The 16,004-nt window shown below is 34.7% G+C and overlaps 1 protein-coding gene across 1 annotated transcript in view; it reads right to left on the bottom strand.

The window, feature by feature from the left end:
* The window catches only part of LOC145694786 (metabotropic glutamate receptor 3-like), a 393,182-nt gene that overhangs the window by 145,583 nt on the left and 231,595 nt on the right, over positions 1-16,004 (bottom strand). Inside the window, exon 4 of the mRNA XM_081771423.1 lies at positions 12,581-12,730. The gene's annotated coding sequence lies outside the window, so the exon portion shown is untranslated. The remainder of the gene's footprint in view (positions 1-12,580; positions 12,731-16,004) is intronic.

Below are 16,004 nucleotides of genomic sequence, written 5' to 3'. Positions count from 1 at the left end.
GAAAATAATGAGTGTGTCCGTGTAAATGTAATTACATACATTAATTTCTTGTAGCTCATTTAAGATCGAAAAAAAAGGTATTCTTGGAAGAAATGAATCAAAATATATGTTCAGTGAATGTATTTTTAAAGGACGTGGATAAACATAGACTTTTCTCCGTTATTTTCATAAAATTGGGCATCCCGGAAGCATATCTCGCATTATCTCAAAGCAGTGATGAAGCAAGAAGAGTGCAAGGGGGCGGGTGCTTTGCGATAGTATCGTCCGCCTTCCGACTGCCTTCCCAGACATATTCTCTTGTAACGGAGATCAAGTAACATGGAACTATTATTTTCGATATTAAAAAAAAGAAAAAGAAAAAAATAGCTGTCACCCAAAAATCTCTTTCCCTCCACCTGCTACCCACCCCAAGAAATAAAATGCTGGCGAGCTATTTATGGAAAATATCACAACATAATAACATTACACGACACCACGCTAGGGGCTTATAAATCTATTATGTCTGTACATATATACGTCCGTCCGTTACACCACACAATAACTTTAACGAAAGCGAATTTTTGAATTTTATTTTTCGTAATAGACAGCTAGAGCGGTTATCTCGGCTGAGATTGTTAACGGAGTCAATTTGCTAACATTTTCACAGATGTTAACTTTAACGGTTGCTATTTATACCCCACTCATTAATTTCAAAAATGTACGTTTCGCGTATTGCTAATATGCAATCCGCAAAACATTTAAGAGTTGCAAGTTCATAAATATCTAGGCGAAAATCTAAATATATTCTCAATCCTTATAAACGCAAGTCCATTCGCGTGATCCTCTTAATTGTCTTTTAGCAGATTATTACACATGGGAAAGTTGCAGTCGGACGCTTCACTGTTTGATTTTACCTTATACTCTATATAGCGACAAGATAGGACCTACTATTTAAATAAGCTTTGAACCCACGTCAGGACGAATTTGTAACAGTTGGTAGGCAGATCATCACCCCCACACAGAACAGATCTTTCCTCACAAACTCATCTTAAACAAAGCTGGGTTATAGAGTCAACGTTATAGAATCTGATATAAGACAGATCATACCTGTATCCGAAAAGTTCGTGAGCAATCAAATTCGCCCATACTTAACATTCCAAATGATTGTTTTAAAAGTATTCTTTAGATATAGCGGACATTATAGAAAGACTATCGCCATTTGTCGACTATAGGATTGGACTTCATATTTTTTTTTTTTAAATATAAAACGGGTCGTGTAATGCGTCACTGAAAAAGTTATTTGACAAGTAATGTATTGCAGAAAACGTTCTCTTGGAAGAAAAAGGAACAGAGCACAGAATATAAACCTAAAAAGTACTATTTACATATGATTCTCTCCAAGTTAAAAGAACCATACCGGTTTATAGGTAAAGCTTGAACGATATTGAGTACTTTTAGGTTTTTTCTGAAATGAACTGGAATTTTAATGACGTGATATTACTGATTCATTCTTGAAGTCTAGTTCAAATACCTTTTCTTTTACGAAACAATTCTGTATCAAACATAAATTCAATATTTCTTAAATTACATTCGATTACTAAGTAATAAAATTATGTACAATAAAATTTAATTTTCTAAAATAAGGAACATTTAAACAGATTTGGAGAAGAAATCGGTAAAATTAAACCATTAAAGATCCCGTTCATTTCAAAGAAAACAGAAAAAAATAATTTCCCATATGAATAAATGGGCCAAAAGCAAAAATTATACAGGTATTCACCACCTCAGGGAATTGAATCACGTTTTAGCCTTAGATTGTGACGTAAATAAGGCTATGATGGATAAGGGAAAATACGTATTTGAAAACTGAATAGAAAAATACATTTTTAACTTTTTTTTAACAGGGTAGGGAGGGAAAAGGATAACATTCCACTATTGTTGAACGAGATGTGGCGCATTGTTACATCGTGATCTTTTAAAACGTTCTGCGTGCATGACTTCTTTGCAGTGGTCGAAGGTCAATGGCAACAAGAGGTGGGAGAAGACACAAACATGTATGCAAGCACATATACAACCACATACAGACAGTTATTTGTCGTTCACAGGATCTTTGTCGCCGAAACTTATCCGTTGATTGCGCCATTAAAACGCCAAAGGAATAAGAAGAAAAGGGAAGATCACAACTGAGGTAAAGGAAATGCATTCTGCACAAACACTCCACCTTTTTAAATATGCAATGATGCTCTTTGGTGAAAGATAAATTACAGTTTATGTACAGTGTGGCCAACTTTCAAACTTTCACACCACAACTAGGCTTGTGATATACTGTTTAACGGAAATGTGTCAGGGATTGTTTTTTGGTAGTTGAATTAATACTGTTATTACTCAGTGCCAAGTAATATAAATGATTCATACCTATAAGAAAGTACATACTGTTTCATGAAAATCGGAGCGTTCCTACGGAAGTTATTGTGAAACTTCTTTTTATGTTAACGTAAGTGAATTTACCCTTTTATTGTTTATGGATTATCCAGACAACAAGAGTGACACTTAAGTCTATAGTAAAGACAGAGCACTTTTAATTAAAATGAAAAAAAAAAAACAACGTTCATCTAAATTACGGCTGAGAACAGATAGACTGAGAAACCGTAAAAAATGGCATGTTAATAAGAACTTCCGTTATTTCGCGGCTTAAATTCTAACAAAGCTGATGTTCGAATGTCATATTATGACTATATAAACATTTATTTGTAGCATACATCTTTTCTTGGTGTTATCGCGATCATGAAAAAATCTAGGTTCCTGCTTAAATGGCATATTATCTAAAGATGCTATTTCGTTAAGAAACTTGATTATTTGTTCGAACTTAAAGTACCTTTCAAGTACCAAGGCTATGTAAGAGGTAGACTTATATTTCAATAACGATAAATGTAGAACCCCAATTTACACGATTCTGTACAATTTTCCATCATTCTATATTTTTTTTCAGACTAAAGTCATTATCGTGCGCGTACCAGTTATCAATTTTGACAAGTTGATAGAACTAGCTATCTACATATATTTTTTATTTATCCTAAACTACCAGAAGCACCCGTGTTTCGCATATGCTGAACGGTAGGCAACCTGTAATACAGTAAGGTCATTTGGGTTGTCTGTCTCACAGGCAACTAGGTTCACTGTTTACTACAGTGTGATTGTTCTTTATTAGCATCTTGCAGTGGGACTTGGGTGATTGTACTGTTAACACGCCCGTCCGTCCGTTACTTCACACAACAACTCTTGAATGAAAGCGAATTTTTGTTTTCTTTCTCTTTTGGGGGGATTGATAGCTAGAGTGATTATGTCAGCAGAGTTCGTCAATGAAGTCAAATCCATTAACATGTGACTTTAAGGTAACGATGATTTTAAAGTACTGTGTTGCAATTTATCGTTCAATAGTTTTAAATGTGCATACTGACTGCATCTGTTGGCGTTTAGGCAAGAAGGCAGGCCAAGTAGCGTCAACGAACACTACATTATATGCTCCTATTCTGTGACAAAAACGCACAGGAGGCTGTCATAAATGCTTTTCTTTTTCAAAATATGGTATGCCTACTTTTTGCTTTTTTAAAAAATGTTGATAGATAAATTGGGTATAAAGAACTATACAAAACATGTAAAACTTACTTTTCTTTCAAACTTCTGTCACTACATTCACCTCCATCCCCGTGTCTATATCTTGCAAAGAAAACTAATATGTTCCCTCACCTTCCATACTTTAGTTTATATTATGTAATAAGTACTACAAATTGTCTTTTTTGTGCGTGTGATTTTTTTTTTAAAAAAAGAAAGAATTATAATTAAACAAATTATTTGCCGTATCTTTCAGATCTAGATCAAATTGTCGTGAAATGTTATGTTTTAGACAGTGTACCTCTTACACAAACACCGAAGTTCTCGTGCCAAAATAATACGTCTATAGCAGTTACAACACCAGGTTTAATTTCTTGGAAGGGAAGCGAGCGGAGGGGCAGAGACACTTTTTTGGGGGTCAGTATATATATATATATATATATATATATATATATATATATATATTTGTAGACCGAAAATAATAGTTGAGTTGAGTTGATTTTGAGTTTTACGTCCCGTTCAGCAGCGAGGCTATATGAGACGTGGACCTGTTGATTAACGTGGAATCCGAACCACATGAGCTCCCGCCGGGAATCGAACCCGGGCCTCCCACGCCAAAGGCGCGTACGCTAACCGCTTAGCCACAGAGGAGCTCAACCGACCGAAAATAATAGTTTTTATTACTTGACCTACATCACAATACAACCTGTATGAAGAAGTAAATGATGCAACCGGGGAACGCTCTTATCTTTCACACCTTTCTAGCGTCGTTACTGGTCCAGAGTAGATACTCACTCAAATCCGGGGCAGTCAAAAATTTTTGTCCGGTACTGTTTATAACAAAGAGAAATACATTTAAATTGTAAAAAAATCCATGAAAACCACGCATCATTTGTTGTTATAAATTCAGGGGACCAAGAAAAGTCTACTTACAGTGGCATAGCCAAAAATGCATCATTGGAGAGGAGGCTATTATTTGCTATGTGGGAAAAGCAAACGCATGCAAATATACACCAAATATAATATGGCATTATGTAGCATCATAGATACTGCCTTGAGAAGGGTAGAACGCTGACCGTGCATCACTGGCTAAAATGTGTGCCATATAGTCATATGGGTCCTACGTCGTACACATATGCATATATACATATATACTTATAAAGGCATCCACTATCTTTTTTTTTTAAATGATTTCCATTCGCCAACGGACTAAATATTTAGGCATATGCTAATGAGAAAAATATTTAAAAGTTGAAGAATAGTCTACGACTAATTCTGCTTTAATTTTATGTACGGTTATGTAGGGTTAAAGTAAAGGTACTGAGAACTAAGTCTTTTTGAACTTAACCTTTTGTGATAAATTATTTTAAAAAATATTGTGACATCGGGGATCACAAATGAAATACATTAAATGTAAGTAGAATTTATTTTCGACATCACTGTAGGCTACCAAGAGGAGGGTTTGAGCCGGATCAGCTCCCTCTTGCTCATACCACTTCAAGACTAGGTTAAATGAATGTTTTCATAATGCGTACCACATTCATAAAAAAAAAAAAAAAAGAATATATATATAACTGGAGAACGAAAAGTATTTACCCTTCTTACATTTATTGTGTTAAACCTTTTGCTCTATTGAACAAGGGGTAAAATGATAAACATGCTCTAGAGATTAATCTTTTTTCACATTTCCCTGCGCGATTATTTTCTGTGGAAATTACGTTACAGTAGATGGTAACCTTGATGCTACTTGTATGGAAGCCAAATGGTAGCAAACGAGATGAAGCGTGATATTTCGAGTGCCTTGACAGAAGTGAACTACCTACTTACTCCAGCGATCAAGTTACCGGAAGAAATAGTCAAATTCACCTTCTGTGTTAATGTAGCATATTAGCAGGGGTCACAAGGTTACAGTGAGTAGTTATTCTAAGAAAGGAGAAAGAAAGAGAGAGAGGGGAGGATTGCACGAAACAGAGATTATATTCTATGATTCAAGGCGAAGAAGAAAAGTTTTGTTTACCAAATTCGTTCAACACGCGTTCCAATGTGACTCTGAGGTTCATCATGTGGCATATGCTGGAATTAGGGAAGTAAACGAAAATGATGTCGCTAGAGGAGACGAGTGCCTTCTTCTGATTACGACTATTTCTCTCCGACCACCTACCCTCTCACATGTATTTTAATGTAGGTCAAATATATAAAACTAGCCTTTTCGGTATACAGAAAATAGCTGCCCGTCCAAAATTTATCTGCCCTCCTCCCTATAAGAAATTAAAGCTGGCGTCGTCACTGTAGGGCTAGGACTTAATAATATAACCTCCATGAGCGCCGAAGCCAAGAAAGTATGAAGCCTGTATCTCTATACAGAGCTCTTGAGCCTTCATGGCCTATCCCGAAAGGAAGGCAAGATACCCTTGAGTTTTAAATTGTCTATTAGTTTATGCTGCCATTTGAATATTCTTCTGCAAGTAAACATTTGGACATTTTGCTGTATGACCCAAAGTGAGAGGAAAACAAAAAGAATAGGAACCATTAAGGGACTTCACTGCAGCGAAATTAAATTACCGCTAATTTTAGAGCTTTTCTGTAATGTCTTCAAAACAAATAAAAATATTCAGAAAGCAGAAACGTAGTGAACTAGACAATATGATCTTGCATGTGATACCTTTACCACAATTCATCTATCTGCTTTTGGTATGCCACTATTTACAAAACACGCAAAAATGCTAAATCTATCTACAGTTGCAAATCGAAAGAAGATAGATAAGTTGTGATAACGGTATCACATGCAAAATCGTATTGTCTAGTTCACTACGTTTCTGCTTTTCGAATATTTTTTATTTGTTTTGAAGATATTACAGAAAAACTAAAATTAGCGGTAGTTTAATTTCACTCTTAATGTTGTTCATGGCTTAAGAATCAAACCCACCAAACCTACAATACTGAACAGACGAATTGTCCATACCATATAGAAGATATTTTGTCACTACTGGAATAATAGTAACTAATAATAGTAACGAAATTGAACTAAAAATAAAACTTTCTGGCATGAAGTAGTAAAGGATTCAGTGCCGGCCAGCCACCGATTTCTAAATGCGAGATGCGTGATATTTATGTCTAAAATGTGGGACAAAATCAATGGAGTATGAGTTAGGCGAATGAAAGGAAGGCTGTGATGCGATGTTGCCATGTGGTAAAGGGGTGAAGCTAATTAGATGCACTACAGCGCGAGCAGGCCGGCAAATGACATCTCGTTCTCTGGCAACACTGCAGCTAACATTTGCTAACAACGTTTAAAGAGAACTCGGAGCGTTGACTTCAAACGAAATAAACGTTGTCCCTCAGCATAGTTAAATCGCTGCTTAACCAGAGTCCAATGAAGTGTTTCTTTTAGGAATACTTTACCAATTAAGACATTAAATTGCGAATACATGTCACTCTTGGACTCTTCTGCAAGGTATGAGCTTCGATTCTGGTGCCCTGTGTATCCCAAAGTTGTCTTAATCATCCAAGCACTGAATGTCTTTGGTTGGCCATCTGTCAGCAAAGCATTCACATCTGTATCCTCCAATTATACAGGGTGTTTCAAAACAACACCGACAACGTTTGGGAGGTGAGGAATCACACCAAGATAAGAAAAATAGTATAGACCAACCTGGGTACACAAATGCTTCCTTTCGGAGTTATAGGCTGCAGAAAACATGAAAAAATGAATTTCAAAGGTCCATAGCTCGAAAACTATAGTATCTACCGTAGTCGGGTCACTACTTCACTTAGAAACTGATATGTGCCCTAGCCAAAAATCCATGTTTCAGAATGGTATGGTACCCACGCAACAATTTTTTATAGAGGTTGTTTGCCTACGGACATATAATTTGAAGTACTCAACAACTACCTCTATAAAAATTGTTGCGAAAGTACCGCAGGATTCTGAAACATGGATTTTTGGATAGGGCACATACTAGTTCCTAAGTGAAATCTTGACCCGACTACGGTAGGTCCCATAGTTTTGGAGTTATGGAACTTTAAACTTAATTTTTTTCATGTTTTCGGCAGCCTATAACTCCGAAAGGAAGCATTTGTGCACCCAGGTTGGTCTATACTTTTTTTGGTCTTATCTTGGTGCCAGAAATCACCTCCCAAACGTTGTCGATGATGTTTTGAAACATCCTGTAGAGAAATCGGCTCTGTTGCTGTAAGGAACACTCTTTTAGCAAATGTTTTTTTAGTGCAAAACCCTCGCACGTTAATGCATCTTCCTCCGAACAAAATTCTGGATCAAAACGCTAGCCAGACACAGGTTGACTTCGGTAAATTTCACGGAACTAGTCTATTATTTATTTGGAGAGCCTTGTTATATATATATATATATATATATATATATATATATATATTAGTATGTGTTTTCGGTGGTTTATCTGTTAAGTCATACCAAACCACGTTAGAGTGAGTAAGTGCATTTCAAAGTAAGGCCAACACTCTTTACAAACTTTGTAATGACGTAGTAATGAAATAAATTGAAAATTTTGCAGTTCACCCTGTATATAGTTAAATGACACACCAATTACATTCACCTCGCGGAACAGAAAATAAAGGGAAAAAAGTTGAAAAATGTTAAAATGAACTAAATTTTCCCACGCTGCGTTGTTATTGCAAGGAAAGGAAAAACTGCGTGTGCGTGTGTACAGTGAAGATTAAAAAACTTCCGACGGAACCTGGAACTACTTCTAAAAGCAATTACATCCTCCAAACACATTTTTTTTTTATTTGTTTATTGTTTTATATACAATAATCGTATCAACAGGTTAGTCCTCTTCCTTTTGTTCTCACTCAGCTACGAATTTTATTACTTTATACCTTAGATCAAAATTTAAAAAAAAACTAGGTTATTTAAAAAGCCAACAATAGATTTTGATATAAATTTGCTTCTGAACTGCGATTATAGATTCTCATTTTTTTTTTTTCAAGTGAAAATCACTTTTGTTAGTCAGAATGTTCTACGGTCCACAATACTTTTGTCATTTTCGAAACATTTTTCTAAAAAATTAAAATTAAAAAAAAAAATCTTCTCAACTAGTGTTACACACGAGACGAGACGATAAATAAAGTTGTCTCGTCTCGTCTCAGTTCTCGTAGAATACTTTCTCGTCTAATTTGTTTTGGAAATGTATGTACAAAATTTATGGACTTACGTTTAAAATTTTAAGTTTAGAACTGATCATAAACTTTCTGCGAGACGAGAGGTTTTACGAAGGATGAAATATTTAAACCATATTTATTATTGGAGTATATTGTGTAATTAGTCATAATATCTCTAAACGTTGAAAAGTGCTCTTCACAATGCTCGTATCATCACACCAATTTATAGATTTTATATGTGAATCATGTAATACTAAAATAGTGTATGAGATGTAAGGCTAGAGTGAACTACACACAGGAAAAAACTACGTGGCCAACATAAAAACGTAGGTTACATGCGTAAATCCTGTAGTGTTTGGACTTGATTATAGGTAACATCCTGCAACAGACGTATAACTGAACACGTCTGTTTATAATCCTTTCCGCATAAGTGTTCCGTCTATACGTACTTTCCGTATGAAAGAAAGAACTGTATATAAGCGAAAAAGATCTGATATACAGATGGACGTATATAACATATTGCTGACGTATGTAATATACGGAAAACTGTTAGATGTGAGACATCTTGCAGCGGCATGGTGTAACATCTAAGTGGAATAAAAGCTGTATATATATGTAGCATACGGACAAAATATGCTCCGTACAGATTTCCGTAGTAAACATGTGGATTCCGTATATTTGTACAATGTATCGCTAGGATAACGGATTTTTTTTCTCAGTGTAGTGTTGTCCACGAGCCTCTTGAAATTTCTTGTCTCGTCTTGTTTCAAATTTAAAAATATAGCTTACATCTCGTTGTCGATTTGGAACATATGTTAACACCAATTTCCTTATATTTTTAAACGTTATTAATTAAAGCATTTTTAATTATACACTGGAATCAAAGAAACAAAATATATATTAGTTTGTTTTAATAACTTGGGCGTTCAGGACATAATAGAATAAAATCCAATTACCAAACTTGTGAGAAAAACAAAAATAAAGTTTGTACTGAACCCTTAAGTACGCTGAAAAAATAACACTATTTTTTATATTATATAAGAGTTATTTACAATATCTAGACCTGAATATTTTAAGTTTTGAAAGGAGCTTCCGGTAGAGATCTTAAAAAAATGGAATATGTTCAAAATTACCAAAAGTGAATGAACTTGATTCCCTAGTGTACTGAACGCGCCAGTTAAAGATTTCAAGAATATTTTTGAGAGTAGATATATACGATCATAAACCACAAAATTCCGGCCCTGGAAGAGATACTGGTGAAATTTGTTTATGTAAATTTCAAAATTGATTGGAATTGTCAACTATTGTGTGAATCAATAAATTCACCTGAATTTTATTTATTTATTTATTTATTTCTCTTTTGGAGTAACGTTCAATCTAAGAGAATCACGACAGCAGAGCCCGAGAAACACTTGTTGCCACTGGGCCACAGTATAAAGGAATCGGTGAGACATTTTCAAAATATATCAATGACAACTGGTTTATGTGCGTGGAAATTCTGTGGTTTGATGATAATCATATATACTTCGTGTATGACTTTGTTCTCTGGCTGCATGTTAATTTTCTACGATCTTGTTTACGATCCTGGGATGACATCTTTGTCTTGAGAACGAAAAGAACGTAGAAATGTAATGGATAAATGTAAGCAATAATTCGGTAATAAGAACAGCGTCATCGCCCCAAAAAATCATTACAACAATAACACTGTCTGCCACCTGAGTATTAGGGTTGGAACATTTTACCAGAGTATGTCGAATACTCAGAAGGAGAATTAACAATGATTGAACGCGAGACAGCGTACTGAAAAATAAAGTAAATATAATTATTATAATTATAATAATTTAAAAAGAAATTATAGTCTTGAAACTAACTTAAGATGTCATTTTGTGCAGAGTAAATTGGAAAATACTTTCTCTTTAGCATGATTTTGATTAGACCCCTACTAGATAAGAGGGTACAGACACTCGAAACAAGAAGCATCATGCTTTCTTATTGCAGACTGTTGCAATAATAAAGAGAAAGAAAAGAAAGAAAGAAAAACAAGATTGTATTATCTGTGAAGGGGCAGTGTCTGCGACATTGGTCATTTTGTTAACCAGCAAAAGGGGCAAAGAATAAAAACAGAGAACTTGTGAAGTGATTTGAAGTTACTAATGCGATACATCCTGTCTGTTGTTGCTGTTAGCTACCATAACCGGATCTCCTTTCTTCTGGAACACTTCAAAGTAGGTTCATTTCTCAGCCACAGATCTTATCTCTTCCTCGTGGTACATTAAACCCCTTGTGAAGTTACTTTTTACCCCGTTAATTTTTGATTTTTTGAAAATATTATTCTTCAAGACAAGGTTTATGTAATTGAATATTTATATAAAAAATATATATTAGCATGTCTTTAATCACATATTAACTTGAGTACATCAGTAGTCTGTAATGAGATGGAAATTATCACGAAGCCCTCCTGGTACTATTATTAATGATTTCCTTCTGACTCCGGCTACCAATTTTTCTATAGCTACAAAGTGTAAAGTGAACTAGACAAAAATAAGAGAATGCGACAGAAATACTTCACTAGCCACCAAGTTAATATGTTAATTAATTCTTTAGTTATAAATTTTAATTGACATACCTACTAAGTCAAGTAGACCGGGGCAAAATTATAACTACGCGATACAGTGTTATATTATTATGTAAATAGCCGAACAGACATAGGCAGCTAGTAAATGATGAAGCAGGTTGGCAAACTAGTGAATAGACACGCGGATAAAGTACTAACTATAGAAGTGCATGACTGAGTGTATGCGTAGGTAAATAGTAAATTGCCAAGTGAACGAAGTAACTTTGGCCGAGTGTGCGTAAGTAACTACTGTAGTAAATAGACGATCGGAGGGGATAATTAACTTGTAAATTGCAAAATGTGTGTAAGTAACTTGTAAATAGCCAAATGGAAGAAATAACCAACTAATAAATGGCCAAGTGTACGTACGTAACTTACAAATGGCCTAGTGGACTACATGAATGGAAAAAGAAGCTGGATGCACACGTAGATAACTAGGAAGTTAAATGGCCCCCGCGTGGACATAGGCAACTTATTAATAATTGAACAGGGACATGCAACTTAACAAAAGAATCATGCGAACAAAGGCAGCTAGTAAACAAACGCACTATCATTAATGTTTAGTGAGAATACAGAATTAATGTTTGGTGTATATGCACAAAATGGCGCTGTTAAAATTTGACTTGTATTCGAATACATTCTTCGAACAATATTTAAAACTTTTTCGTATAATAATTACTTCAATAACAAATAGTTATTCGAATAATGGATGATTGTAATCGATTAATGGATAATGGTTCGAATAATTATTGCAATATATGGCGGGTGGATGTGTAAATAAGTTAAATCAAAAGTTGGTGTTTTACACAAGCCGCATTTGAAAGTTCAAATATAAATCCAAAAATCCGGTTTTGGGTTTAAAACATAAATTAAAAAAAGAAAACAGTCATATTAACGTGAAGAGCTACAACAGCTAATCATTTTCCCCAAAAACGGATTTTGGATTTATGTCCGAACTTTCAAATGCGATTTCTCTAAAACACTAATTTTTAATTTAACGCACTTTACACACCCACCCACCATATAATAATAATTTTAACAGGTCTAGTATGAAAGTATTCCCAAAATCACCATTTTCCACATAACATAGAATGTAACAAAAAAGATTCGCGTAAAAGCACACACAAACGCCTTCTTCCTTTTCTAGCTTCCTCCATGAAAAATTCTGATTAGGAAAAGGAAAGATCAAAAAGAAAGAAAGAAAGAAAAAAGAAACGAAATAAAATAATGGAAACTTACTTCTCGGAGTTCACGTGATCTGATCATTTGTTTTGCTTTCAAGCAGTAGATTGGAAACAAATATTGTGTAGCTTAACGGTGGAGTTCTATCTAATCAGATTTCTGTCCTTTCCAGGCATTTCCAATCATTTATTCCAAGCTGCACGACATCTGCAACGAACGAGAAAAAAGGTAAAAACATGTAGCAAAGTTTAAAATATTGAAGGTTTCTTAGCATTTACTGTATTTGAGAAAACATGGACTTAAAATAGAAACAAGTAGAAAGAAGTCTATAAGCATAAAGAACAACATTCATAAATAACTTTATCAAGATTCTGCTGTCCTTACGAGGTGTGACAGTCACTGGTTTGCAAATAAATGCCTATTACTAATATCATGGTTATCTATGTATTTTACACATGAATCACAAATTTGACACTGGATTTGAAACACAACTGGAAATCGAATCCTCACCTTCCACATTGAAGGAAAGGACTTTAACCTTTAAAAGCTAGTTAAACAGAATTCATATACGGCTTCTATAGTTCATAACTAGAAAAAAATAAAAAAAAATATATAATATTAGATACCTTACTAATGCAATGTTGGACCTCATTTGGACTATCTAGATACCGACTAGCCAAAGTTCAAAATCGAAATTTTCCAGGATAGAAATTTAAAGTTTAATACCTCATGGAATATTCATATTTCATATTTTAATTATGTGGTCTGCTGTGCATAAAAATCTTTTTTAAAAGATACCCATGTACAGTGTTACCACTTAGGTCTATTTGGTTAGTGTGAATTTCTTTATCTTTCCTGGTTTCCCAGGTCACGATCAACAGACTTCTAGGTCTAATGTAAAAAAGCAACTATATTTTTCCCGATCAGAGGGTTCTTCATCTACTATGCTTGTACATATATACAGCGTGTTGTGTGTGTGTGTAAGTTAAAAATTTTTTTTCAAAAGAAACTAATTTATTTTATAAAATATCCCCTACCAAATAACTGGGTAAGGCAAAAAGAGAAATGGGTTCTGAGAAATAAAAATCCATAATTAATATTCCTGACTTTTCCAGGTTTTTACTTGTCTTTTTACGAGTAAGCTGGATTCAATGACTTTTCTAGAGTTTCCATGTTTTCCACGTCGATGAGAACCTTGATGTGTGTAAGTGAATTACAGCATTAATCAATTTTCCCATCTTTTGGACTAAGCGGTCCATTTAGTCTGTGTTACAGCTTGTATTAGCCGCGAAATCGTTACTCATGAATCGCTTCTAGAGCAATCACAGATCGATCATTCTTCATGTAATGTCTCGCTCAGTTGCGTGAGAGCGATGATTGAGGAAAAAATCTGTGCTGAACCCTGCCTAATGAGAATGTACCTGATCAACTATAATATCCATATAATCACTGGCAGTTATTCGTTCTTTGAGAGTAATACGAGGGGCCAACGGAATACCATAAAATTGTGACCTACACCAACACAGAGTCAACATCATATTTAACGGTAGCTGTAGGAAGTAGGCAATTCGAAGCTCTTTGAGTGTCTACCATACATAAATTCGACTTGTCGTTGGAAACAAGAAGAAAGTAGAAAGATGACTCATCGGTTCGCACTACTTTCTTCCAATGATTTCTGTCCATTTTTTTTTTTTTCACAATCTTTTCTTGCGCACTGCGAAGAGAAGATGATTAAAGGTTTTGAAATCGCAATCAGGACGCCGATGTTGAGGTTGTGATCGTACTGTGATTCGAGCAACAGATCATTCCATAGTTCTACAGTCAGTTGAGATGCATTAGTTATGACAATGCTCTTGAGCGTTCGGCAAGCCTTCTCACGTATCCTTAGTTTCCGTTCCCTTCCTCTTCCCCGATGAACGTCTTACCCCATGAGTTTTGGAAGGTGTTGCTCTCTATAAGCTTAATGCACTGATAGTGTTGGATACACGTTTTCCAACTAACCACTTGATCACAATTTGCCCTTTTTGAAAACTAGAGGTTTCCCATTTTACACCACTAATTGGTCTTGCTCAATTGCATAGAAAAATCCGTACTACACCGCCTAGCGCAGGCACGTATACAAGAATTTATTTCGGGAGAGGGGGTGTCCAAATTCAATATGAGTATAAATTATATTAAAATTTGTAAATTTACACCTTTAATTAGTCTAAATTTACAGAAAAGTTAGGATTTTGGAGTAAGTCCGGTCCCCAAGAACCCACCCGCCGCGTACGCCCATGACCTACCGTACTATTCGCTATCATCCAACACAGAACAAACAAGAGAATCTCAGTGTATGAATGTTTAGTATTATAAACTCATAAATATTACGGTGTCTTGTAGTGCATGGATGTTTCCATCGTTTTAATAACTATAAATTAGGACATTTTCAAAGGACTCTGTTCGTGCGTGTGTCCACCTGGGAGACAAAAAATTTCAAGAAATATTTTATGGATCACCATCAATTTTGGTAAAGATGTACAGGCTCAAAAGCTATGACTCAAGTTCGCTGATGGAGGTGATCCATTCACCGGAAGTGGTACAAATCAACCATTTCCGGTTTTAACGTTGACCACTATAAAGCAAAAATGGTAATACATAACGAAACGTGGTTTCCTGCAATTGATTAACAGTTCTAAGTATACATTTCATCTTTATCCTTAACTCTCTACTAAAACGGAAAGAGATAGAAATCCGCAACAACTTCCGGTTTCAATATTGATATACATAAGGAAAAATAATAAGAGATAACGAGAAGAAATTGTTGTAATCGATTTAGCGTTCTAAGAATAGATACTATCTTCTCCATTAACAATCTATTCCAAAAAGGAAGTGGCAAAAATCAACCACTTACGGTTTTAATGTTCATCATCATACAGTAAAAACTAAAATAGATAACCAGAAGCTGTTTTCTGCAATCAACTGAACGTCCTAACAATATATTTCACCTCAACTCTAATCTCTCTACTAAAGTCTGCTACATTACGTAGACTATATACTTAATTGAGCAGTAGCTTCTTATAACCTTTAGCAATAAATTTATAAATGTAACAGCTAGAAAGCAAAAAAAAAATTCTATCTAATTCTTATACTTAATTTAAACTACTTTCTGAGCAAAACAACACTTTTATTTTAAAACTAATAACGTGTCGTGTATGATACATATTAAATAAAATTGTTGCTTTGTTTAATGAATATCTTTAATTAAATTTAAGTCGATAAGAGCAAATCTGGTAGATATGGAGATAATAAATAATTCTGTATTATTTTTACTTACAGATTAAATTCATCTGGGATGCCTGATTTATATGTAAGACTCTTGTGCTAGTTCCCACAATTTTTACATTCAAACTCGATGTAAACTTGGTCGGGATGGACTAACAACTGGTAAATCACACACACACACACATATAACTCTACCCTTATGCTGTATCACATGGTG

Source organism: Thermobia domestica, chromosome 9 (genome assembly GCF_964235325.1).
Source record: "Thermobia domestica chromosome 9, izTheDome1.hap1.1, whole genome shotgun sequence".
Lineage (NCBI taxonomy): Eukaryota > Metazoa > Arthropoda > Insecta > Zygentoma > Lepismatidae > Thermobia > Thermobia domestica.
The sequence above is the reverse complement of the archived record's forward strand: the minus strand, read 5'-3'. Positions and strand labels throughout refer to the sequence as shown.